At 37.1% G+C, this 12,025-nt stretch overlaps 2 long non-coding RNA genes across 2 annotated transcripts; both read right to left on the bottom strand.

The window, feature by feature from the left end:
* Nucleotides 1-1,697: 1,697 nt before the first annotated feature.
* Nucleotides 1,698-2,241, bottom strand: LOC143596406 (uncharacterized). The gene is made up of 3 exons (XR_013146706.1): nucleotides 2,121-2,241; nucleotides 1,955-2,037; nucleotides 1,698-1,842 (listed from the first exon to the last, which is right to left on the bottom strand). It is a non-coding gene; the product is annotated as an uncharacterized LOC143596406 (long non-coding RNA).
* Nucleotides 2,242-2,444: 203 nt separating this feature from the next.
* Nucleotides 2,445-3,847, bottom strand: LOC143596405 (uncharacterized). The gene is made up of 3 exons (XR_013146705.1): nucleotides 3,644-3,847; nucleotides 2,898-3,533; nucleotides 2,445-2,720 (listed from the first exon to the last, which is right to left on the bottom strand). It is a non-coding gene; the product is annotated as an uncharacterized LOC143596405 (long non-coding RNA).
* Nucleotides 3,848-12,025: the final 8,178 nt, after the last annotated feature.

The raw sequence follows: 12,025 nt of genomic DNA, 5'->3' as shown, positions 1-12,025 counted from the left end.
TAATATTAAAAAATCAGTTCGATTACAATCAAGTATTTGATTACTTTTGAATTTTCTATTTTTTTAATAAAATGATTATAATAATATTAAAATAAAAAAATATTAAAAAATCAATTCGATTACAATCAAGACTTCGATTACTTTTGAATTTTTTTTAAATGATTACAATAATATTAAATTATAATAATGTTAAAACAAAATAATATTAAAAAAATTCATTCGATTACAATAACACCATTCGATTACTTTTTTTTTATTTTTTTTAATATACTTGATTAAAATAATATTAAGATAAAATAATAAAAAAATAACTTCACATTCGATTACTTTATACCAATCGAATACAACTTTTTTTAGAAGATATTAAGCCAAAAATCAATAAAGTCTAAAGCATTTTAGGTTAAAAATCAATAGTTTGGTCTAGATCTGAGTTTTTATACCGGATCTGAACTCGGGCACGAAAACCAAGAACATCAAAAACTTAGATTTGAAGATTTTCGGGTGTCTCTAGGATGTGAAGCACTCCAAAGGTGGTCAGTAACGCGAAAAACAACCTCAAATCTATCAAAAAGTAAGATCAAAGCCCGAAAAGTTTATTCGAAAACCACAAAGTTTAGCCAAAAGCTCTGATATCACTTGTAGGTCCTCTTTGGATGGATTTAACAAGTTTACTCGGATCAATCCGTGTTGTTAGCTAGCGGAAATCACTAACAACACTCGGATCTTAGTTTTGTAAGAAAGAAAGATAGAAAGGTAGAAAGTGGGTGTTTTGTAGAGAGAAAAGTTCTCTTTATTTCCAAGAGGGTTTTGAATTGTGAAATGTTGTGAAAGAGTTGGTTGGAGAAATGGGTAAGGTGACTTTATATATGGTCCTCATTTCTCCAACTTTTATAATTTTACCTTACAAAATAAACGTATTGAGGTACGTATTACACCGACTCTAAGCAAATATAATGACATACACAATCCTAAAACTAATATAGAATATTGGCCCTACACGTTTTTACTCTAAGTGATCACAAATCAAATGATCTAGGTGAGCTAGTTCCCATGGATCTATGGGTACCATTTAGGGTAACAAGCAGAGAAGGTTATAAACATGAATTCATTTGGTATCGGTTAGCTTCGTCATGCTACTGGCGCCAAACACAAAAAACTATTTTAACACCTAGAATAATAGCAACACTCGTATAACTTATGATAAAAAATAAACATTTTTTCAAAACGACATTCATACGACCTTTAACAACCTGATGCTCAATAAATTACCTGGGTGTTGCGGCGAGTTAAATCGAATTCGGTTATCAGTTACATTCGTTACGGTACCAAAACTAAACAAAAAAAAACCTAATTAATCAATGTACCGGTTAGTGGGTCACCCTGTTTCCCAAAATGATCATAAATTATTATTTGTCAAATTTGACCAAAACGTCAAAAGATGTTAACCTTTTAAAAATCCTTACAGAATGTTTCAACTTTCTATAACATGTTCAAAAGTCACCAGTCAAAGCTGATCAATGATTAAGAGGTATCCTTTTACCCAAAATTAATATTATTGGGTGATGGAAGTTAAATACAATTAACTACACAAAATTATCAAAGATGGCACACAATATTTCAACCGTTCCCATAATAGGTGTAAGTTAAGACCTGAGCCATCTTCTCAAATTCCCTAACACACGTTACCACCGCTTGAGGATCAATACACCCAACAACAAATAGTCGTTGGATTTCTTTGCGGATGGAAATAGATTCAGCACCCACAAGACTTGATACCGCCTTCCCTATCTTGTCGGTTTCACTTTCACTACTAAAGTTCACTCCCAACTCAACTTCAGTTTTCTGAAATTTACATAGGAAAATAGGATCAAACAACCAAAAACAAAAAAAGGTTATTGGTATTGACGACTAATAATGGTCATTCATGGCAAGAAGGATAAAGGAATACACTTACATAGCGTTTGGGGTTCCGGAAAGCTTTTACCTCTGGATAGACAGCTGATACTGGTTGAGAAGATGGTCTCCATCTTCTTGAATCTATGACAATGAGTGTCATTATTATTTGCAGCTTAAAATCAAATATAGACATGCACAATCACTTCAACTTAATAGGGAGTTACCTCTATATAGACTGTTATCACCAAACAACCTTTTCAACACATCAGCCGTCCTTGACTGGAAGAAATCAATGCGGCAAAGATAGTAGCCTCCTTTGGTCACCTCGAATTCAGACAGATCTCCTCCAATATTACTTCTTCCCATTTCATTGCTTCACAATTTTCTTTTCCTTTCTCTAAATTACCGTCATCCATATACACAAGACTCTCACCGCATTCTCTTACTATCAACACCTTTTTATCCAGAAATATTATCACCTGAACTTCATCACCAACATCTAATAAGTCTCCGATAGGCCAATAGCTTAACCACATAACAACTTCATCAACTCCAGGTTCACAAAATACCACAGGGTTGTATACCCAAGTAATTCTCTTGGTTATGTTACTGATTTTGGCAAGAGGAGGCAACATATCTCTATCCTCCTCATCTGGTGATCTGTATAAGAACATGACATTCAATCCTAGGATCCTATTCTTCTTTGGATGAAAAGGCACATGAAATGATAAGTATCTGGATGATGATGTATATTCATGTATCATCATGCTTTGATCCTTTATGCCTTGCAGATACGTGCTCCTTATACCATATTCAAACAGCATCTGTACAACACACAAACAATTCAGTTACTTTGTCATTTATTAAACATTTTGATGCCCGGGTATAGGTGTGTTTTTGTGTGTTTCTACATGTATTTTCTGCACACAAAAATTCAATTACTTTTTCATGTATTAAACAATTTTTCGGATATTTGACAAAACTTAAAAGATAGAAATAACCTGGATATCAAAAGTTCTGCCTTCAGTAATCACATCGCCAACTAGGTCCACCTTATGATCTTGATACGCTTTAATCCATCGCATATGTTGTAGATCTGCTTCATCAAGTTTTGCTATGGACACTAACTTAAAAAGGCCTTCAATCTCACACAATTTGAAACATCCTTCATAATCAAACTTTTCTAGTGTGAACCGAGCGGATTGAAATGTTATTTTTTCCAGTGATGTACACCAATCTACATTCAACTCCTTTAGTGTACTTGGGAGACATGGGAGAGACTTGAGGTTTGGACAGCCATTTAAGTTAAGGTATTGAAGTATTTTAAGGTCAATGCCATTGGGCAGGGTTTCTAATGGATTGCTAGCTAAACTCCATCCAAATAATGAATTGGGTAAAGAAAACAAAGGTTGATTTGGAGTTTCTCCACAAAAAAATAAAGGTTCTAACAGTTTAGGGCACTGTGCAAAGTTCAAGAAAGAAAGATTCTCAAGGTCCTCTATGGTTTTACAAACATGAGTCAAACTGGTACAATCAAAGAGAACCAAATCCACAAGTTTTGGGAGTCAATGGAGATCGCGGATGCTGACAAGTTTGTAAGAGCAAGAAAGATCTAGAATCTTGAGCGAATTAAGAACCTGTCCTGAAAATAACAAGTTAAATCCATCGGTGCGCATTGTAATAAAAAGTGTCTAGAACTAAGAAGCTAGAAGGTCAAGTGAAAAACACAAGATTGAATTTCTTATACCATAGGCATTTCAAACTTTGTCAACTTTCCATAACTCATATCTATAGCCACCAAGGTTTTCATTAATAGGCCTTGCGGTATTATGTTCAGATTAAATCCATGCCACCTCAACCATCTTAACTCTGGAAAATTCTCATAGGACCCAATGAGTTTCACACCACTGAGATGGAGAAATTTTAGGTTCTTCATCTTAACAAGGGAACTTGTTCTTGTAGGTCCCGTGACCGGATCAAACAACACAACAAACTAAGTACGAGTCGTTCTTGGATCAACCTCACAACTAGTTGGCGGAAACAACTAATTGGACCGAGATCTCGGATCTTGTATGTGTGTAAGAGAAAACCGAAACTTGGAAGGAGGGTGAGGAGTTAGAGAGAGTTTTAGAGTTAGAGAGAATATAGAATACTTGGATGTGAAAAATGCAAGGGTTATCTACAAAGGTTATGGAGAAATGGGTTAAGTGACCTTTTATATAGGGTCCCAATTTCTCCAACAATTACATTTTGTCCATATAAAATAAACGTACTGAGGTATGTATTACACCGACTTTTAGCGTATATAAAGACATATACAATCCTAAAACTAATATAGAATATTGGCCCTACAGTTCTAAATGCCTGCAAATTTAGCATACCTCACATTTATTGCTGGAAACTGCAATTGTTAGGCAATTGGATTAAAAGAAAAAAATATAACTCTCTTTTAGGGGAACTCCCATACTCTTTTCAGTTAATTCAAATGATCGGATTGGTACATCTTGCAAACTAAGTCTTCGAACACTTTCTAACTAAAAAACAGTTGGTTTTGTTTCACTATTAATAAACGTCCAAAGAAACCCGTGGGCTCTTACAAAAACAGTTGGTTTTGATTCCCTATGAAGAAATTCATAGTCAACCAATGTGAGTCGTCCTCTCAAGTAATTAAAACTTTTGATTCATCCTACTTCATAAACAACTGAAAAACCAGAGGCCTGATTAATTTATTCCAAGATTATACAGCTGCAATCAAAGCAATCACAATCAAAGGGAGAACATTAATTTGATCTGAAATTACCATAACTCATATTAAATTAGCTGTAGATGAATGAAAATATTAGTTTGATCCAAAGATACTTAGGGTGAGATCAAATTAATATTCATTAAGTTGAAATCAAATTGATCCAGAACTTTTGAAGTCTACTTGATCCGAAACTTTTAAGGCTGAAATCGATTTGATCCAAAAGTAGTAAATCTGAAATCAAATTAAATCCAAAACCATAATTAGAGAGTTGGAGTTAAATTCTAAACCTATCTATCAAAATTGGGAGAAGGAAAACACGATCATGTTGGAATTGGAAGCAGTAACAATTGATCGTTGATTTGGGAACGTAAGTGAATGAACAACTATTAAACAGAAATGGGAGTAACTGATTAACGAATTCTATTAATTTATAACAAATACACAACCGTATATATAGTTACTGTAAGGCCCATTTTATGTTTAGTCTTTTGTATTTGTTCATCTTTGAACATTCTACGCATGTTACTTAGTCGGTTTGTATTTACTTGTATGTTTGGGCCCAAGGACATGTATTCTGGAGCCCAATGGGCCGTGAATAATGAGTACATAGTGTATGAGCACACACACTATATATAGTGCGCATAACTCATACACAAACAACCTTTTTCATTTCTTAATCTTATCCACAAGTTCAAACTCTCTTCACTCTTCCCTCTCCTTCCTCACGGCAATAATAACCAAACAAGATCCGAGATATAGGTCCTCATTAGTGATTTCCGCTAGCTAGTGTAAATATTGATCCAAGTAGACTAGTTGTTTGTTAGACAGGGCATCCCACGGATCATTCGTTTCTGTCTGAACTTTGATTGTGGCTTCATTCTTTGTTTCACAGCAACAATAATTCTAATATTGAATGAGATTGAGGAAGAAAAAAAAATAACAACAATATATATATATATATATATATATATATATATATTGATTAAAATGAGATTGTTTACAAGTGATTTGGATATTGGTGTATATAGAGAGAGAGGGCGTTCAAGGAACGTTGCGTTTGTTGAATTGAAACGGTTGAAAGAAACCGTTTAACACCGTTCCTTGTTGCCATCTATTTACCCTAATCCAAATATAAAATACATACAAATGGGCTTTTAATACTAGAGTCTTATGGGCCAACTAAATAAAACAAACAAGGTCTTAAACACATAAACTAAACTAATTTAAAAGCCCAAGCCTTTATTGTATTAATGAGTTAACGTTGTTGTGCTGTTAGATCCAGTCTAGGGACCTACGGTTACAAAATCATTGCATTGCAAACAACGCGACTTTTCTGAATCGGTGTTAAACAACAACCGCTATGTAACCCTAATTAATTAATACATTCAATATTCTTATATTACAATATACCCATGCTAGTTAATAATAATTACATTATAAGAATACTAATTTATATCCTAAGTGTTTAATGTGATTAATACTTCAGATCATTGGCTGAACTGTACCAATAAAGAAAGGAGGGACTTCAATGAATTTTCAATGCCCGATTCTAAACTCAACAAATAATAGTATTTGGCCCATGAGCACCAGAGCCATCTTCAATGTTCATGGGATCTAGAAGGCACTCGAGCCGGTACGTGAAATTGATGTAAGAAAAACACAATGGCTATCACGTATTTATTTCAAGCTATACATGAGGAGCCTGTTCTTCATGCTGCTCATCACATGAATCGGGAAGGTGTCCGGGTAGACTTAAAGGATCGATTTGTGGATGCTGATGGGTCGTCAAAGAGGCTACACTGCAAATACTTGAACCAGAATTTGAATCGTTTGGAAATGAAAGACCCATATTCTCTTGATGACTTTACGAAGAATATTAGTATACTTGTATCACAAGCAGCTATCGTGGATCTTAGATTGATAACAAAAGATTGGTTCCATAAGCTACTCGGTTCTGTGCCAAAAAAGTATATTCAGATTGTTGTTGAAATTGAAAATTTTACCGATCTTTATACCATGCCATTTCAAGAAGCCATTGTATATTAATAGCCTACGGAGAACGCACCAAGAAGCCAACAAGATAATGCGTCTGCTATTATTCTCAGCAAGAATGCTATTATGCACAGTTGATCTAAACATATTGAGCTCAAACATCACTTTATTAGAGAAATGGTGGCCTAAGAACAAGTGCTCCTTAATCATTGTAACACTAATCAACAACTGTCTGATGTTTTAACTAAGCCCCTAGCTAGAGAAAAATACATTTACTATCGACATTTGCTAGGAGTTATGGAATTTGAATCATGAGGATGTGATAAAAAATGATCATATCTCCATTATGCAACACGTGATTCACTCATGCAGATGAATGAACTATTTCCAACTCTTCTGCGTGCACTTTGATTTAGTTAAAATAAAGCCGTTTGGCTATACGTTATGTTTACCTAGTCTTTGTTGAATTTAAGTGGAGCCGACAACAAACTGATGTACTCAAGAACTAATCTTGATTAAATTTGTAGAACAAGAAAACCAAGTATGCTTACTGTTGCTTCTTTAATCGAATAAAAGAAAAGAAACAGGGGACCAAAAATTCAAGATTGTTCCATTCCTTATGTGCAGACTCAAACAAATTAATTCTTGTGCACACAATTAATAACCTTTGCTGCACAAACAGAAGGTTTAAGAATGGCTACACATGGCTTACTTGACTACACCAATCTTATTCCATATTAATAATAAGAAACGGAATTGGACACTGGGCTATATCCTTTTGACAAACAAAAGACTTCGGTAACTTTATTAAGAAAAGACGAACTGAAAAACTTAATAAACCTATGTGAACCAAGGGTTTATATAACACCCTTAATTCGAGTACTACTCGTATTCAAATACACAATTTGAATCTAACTCAAATAGGTTTTAGGATAAGACTAACTTAATAAAAATAATTCAAACTTATTAAATAAATAATAAACGAATTATTATTTAAATCTCCTCCAAGCCACCCCATGAGATTTACCGAACCACCCTTAAATATCGTCTCGTTTAACACTCCCTCTCGATATTTGCTTCCTTCATTCCCAAGCGAGTACAAAACTTCACAAGCTTCTCTTTTGGTAAACTCTTTGTGAACATATAAGCAGCAGCTTGCTCCAACGTGTTAACGTATTTAAAATCAATTTCTCCATTTAACACTTTCTCACGAATAAAGTAATAATGAACTTCAATATGTTTCGTACGCGCATGAAACGTGGGATTCTTAGCCAACAATATTGAAGACACATTATCCCCATACAGGGTTACCTTCTCGTTCTTACCTTAATTTAACTCGTTTAGAAAACGAACCAGCCACACGCACTCTTGCGCAACCATAGTCGCGGCCCGATACTCCGCCTCAGTAGTCGAAAGTGACACTGTAGGCTGCTTTTTGCTGCACCATGTAACAGCACTTGAACCAATCAAGAAAACATACCCGGTTGTACACCGTCTCGTGTCCGGATCTTTGGCATAATCGGCATCGCAAAACCTGATTAATTCCATACTCGACTCCCTCTTAAACTTAATACCATAACTCGGGAGTCGACTTCACATACCGCAACACTAACCGAGCAGCTTCAAGGTGCGGTTTTCATGGAGCTTGAGCGAATCTACTAAGCACACCAACGACATACGCAATGTCGGGTCTAGTCAAGGTCAAATAAATATGACTTCCAATTATTTGCCTATACATGGTTACTTCTTCTAACTCTTTTCTTTCTTCGGCTCGAAGAGACCCATTTGGTTCCATGGGTACCCGTATCTGTTTGCAACTTTCCATACCGAATTTCACCAAAAGATTAACGACATACCGATTTTGGTGAAGTATAAACCAATCATTCTTGTACTCGAGCTCAAGACCCAAAAAGTGCTTTAATTTTCCCAAGTCTTTCATGAAAAAATGAGTGCACAGATTAGTTTTTAGTTGCTCCACCACGTAGACTAAATCACTGGTTATAATTAAATTGTCTACATAAACGAGGACACGACAGTTTTATCACCTTCGGCTCGGACGAACACACTGGTATCGGCTATCGTAGGAACAAACCTATTGAGTTCCAAAAACTCACCAATTATACCGAACCAGGCCTGCGGTGACTGTTTTAAGCCATAAATTGCTTTCTTTAACTGACAAACATAATTAGGAAAATTTTGACTTACAAAACCTCCCGGCTGATCCATGTATATTATACGATCCAAATCGCCATACAAAAACGCATTACTAACATCTATTTGTCATAAATCCCAACCTTTGCACGCGGCAATAGCTAAATTACTACAACCGAAACGAGTTTAGCTATGGGACTAAACGTATATTCATAATCGATCCCGTACTCCTGGGAAAACCCCGTGCCACTAATCGAGCCTTATATCTTTCTATGGATCTGTCGGCCCATCTTTTAATTTTAAAAACCCACTTACACGAAATCGGTTTTACATCACTCGGCTTCGAAACAAGATGCCAGGTCTCATTACTGGCTAAACCATCTAACTCTTGCTTCATTGCTTCCATCCACTTAGGATCTCGTACAGCTTGTTCTACCATCTCGGGTTCGGTTTCTTGACTAACAAGTAAGGCGACATTTGCATACCTGGAGTTCTGTTTTCTAACTCTATCAGACCTCCGGACAGCCGGTACATCACCTTCGGTATTAACTGGTTCAGTTGTGGTGCTGGTTTGACCGTTCGTTTGACTAACTAACGACCCGGTTCACCATGGATCAGAACGTGGCCCGTTTCGTGTTCCTGAAACAGGTTCGGTGTTAAGTGTTTGTTCAGATTGTTCTTCTAGATCGTTGCCACCAACCTGAACCGTAACATACTCATCATACTCTTTTTGTAAGTCATGTGTGTCGGGTAAGACTTCCTTACTTGGTGACCACTATGATGAGTTTTCATCAAATATTACGTCCCCAGACACATAAATTCTCCCGGTACCCGGCTCACAACATCGCCACCCTTTCTTTTCATTATCGTAACCAACAAAAATACATCTCGTTGCCTTTTTCTCCAACTTGTGTCTGAGATGACCCAGGATGAACACGTAACACACGCATCCAAATACCCGAAAATAAATAACATTCGGTTGGATTTTGAACATCTTCTCGTATGGTGACTCGTAGCTCATTCCTTGTTGTCGCAATCAGTTACTTATAAACGCAGCGGTACTCATTGCCTCCGCCCAAAATCTTCCCGGTACATTCTTGTTGTGCATCATGCTTCCGATCATGTCGGTTAGGGTCCGGTTCTTTCTCTCCGAAACCCCGTTTTGCTCGGGAGTATTAGAACACGTTAGTTGGCGTTTAATTCTATTTTCTTTTAGAAACAAAGAAAATTCATGAGATGTATACTCGCCTCCGTTATCGGAACGAAGGCACTCGATGCTCTTTTTTAGATCTCGTTCGGCTTCTAACTTGAATTCTTTGAAACGTTAAAATGCCTTGGAGTTCTCTTTCATGAAATATACCCACAAATATTTCGAATAATCATCAATAAATGATATCATATAACTCATACCTTTAATTGACGGTTGTTCACCGGACCGAACACATCAGTATGAACTAGCTCGAGAGGGGCTTTAGCTCGATAACTAGAGTTCTCAAACGGTTGTTTATAAGCCTTTCCAAACTGACAACCGCTACACACCACATCCGTTTTTTACTTCGAGTTCGGGTATTCCCGCCACCAACTTATTTCTCACGATCAATTGAAGTTTATCATACCTGACGTGGCTTAAACGTTGATGCCACAGATCTGGGTTTAGATTCCTTTTCACCTTATTAACGTACGAAGTCCCGGCAGACAATACATAAACCGAGTCTTTCTTTCTCCCTTGAATCACCAGTATGGATTTAGTTTCGAACTTATCAAAAATACTCATCTCGTTTGGCCCGAACAGAACATATCGTCCGGTGTCGGTGATTTGAGGAACCGACCATACGTTCTTTTTCATACCAGGAACATGAAACACGTTTTTAAGAACAAAACCACTTTCCTCAGAATCTGGTGAGAGCAACCTCACCGATATGAGTTATGCCGTGTCGCGAATCATCGGCTATAACTACCACCTGATTACCCTCGTACTTAACCGGGTTCTTTAACTGCTCCTTTTCACTCGTTAAGTGATTCGAACAACCCAAATCCACAATCCAATCATTTAATAAATTTAAAGAGGGTTTTACCGTAGCCGTTAACGCGTGAACTTCTCCAATTCTGGCATAATGGGCCTCGACATCCCAAGGCTCTTCAGTTCGATTTTGCGTTGTCGCGGCGTTTCCTTCATCAGTTGCACTCGCTGTACAATACTTTGCGATGTGCCCTCGCATGCCACAATTATAACACTTAAAAGTTTTAAACGACGGACGTTTACCCTTTTTATTGCGGTTCCAATTCTTTCGATCAACGCTTCCTTCTTGTTGGTTTTGTTCCTCGGGTTTATTTCGATCCCACGGTTTCTTTTTGTTGTAACCGTGGTTGGGTTTGAACTTTCCTTTTCCTTTGCCCGCAAACAACGCCTCGTTTTCTTGCTTCGGTACAGCGGAGACCGACACACCGGCCATCTGTTTGGCTAAGGATTCATGTCCGGATAATAAATTTTCAAATTCCGAGAGTGACGGTTGATTCGGCCAACCTTGAACAGCAGCGACAAACGACTGAAATTCCGGCCTCAACCCGTGAATAATAATCTGTTTCATCCTCGCGTCTCCGATCCTTGATTGCTGATCTAAATCGGCAATCTCGCGACAAAGCGATTTTACTTTATGGAAGTAATTTGGAATCGTTATATCTTTCTAAGTAACCGAAAGCAACTCGTTTTCAAGAAGTTGTAATCGGGTGTCGTTTTTCTTCGTGAATAGTCGTTCAAGAATATCCCATGCATGTTTCGGTGTTTCGGATTCTTGAAAGTGATCTAACATCTCCTCTTCAACTGTTGTTTTTAACACGAACATCGCTCTCCCGACTTTTACTCGCCACTTCCCGATGGCACCTCCGGTGTCGTTTCTTGGCACATGCGTTTCGGTTCCGTTGGTTACCTCCCAAAGGTCATGACCTTGAAGGTATGACATAACATGTCGACCAAACCCGGTAATTAGTTTGGTTCAAACGCTTGATTCCGGCGACAAACGACGTATCGGCCATCGTTTCCTTCTTCGTCGGCTTCTTTTCTCACACTTCGATCGACTAAACTCGATTACGTACTGACGTTCGGTGACTGGCTCTGATGCCACTTGTTGAATTTAAGTGGAGCCGACAACAAACTGATGTACTCAAGAACTAATCTTGATTAATTTGTAGAACAAGAAAACCAAGTATGCTTACTGTTGCTTCTTTAATCGAATAAAAGAA

This window comes from Bidens hawaiensis, unplaced genomic scaffold (genome assembly GCF_021521415.1).
Source record: "Bidens hawaiensis isolate Kalapana, Puna unplaced genomic scaffold, B.hawaiensis_p1.1 tig00046338_1, whole genome shotgun sequence".
Classification (NCBI taxonomy): domain Eukaryota; kingdom Viridiplantae; phylum Streptophyta; class Magnoliopsida; order Asterales; family Asteraceae; genus Bidens; species Bidens hawaiensis.
Note: the sequence above shows the minus strand (reverse complement) of the source record. Positions and strands in the feature narration are given on the sequence as shown.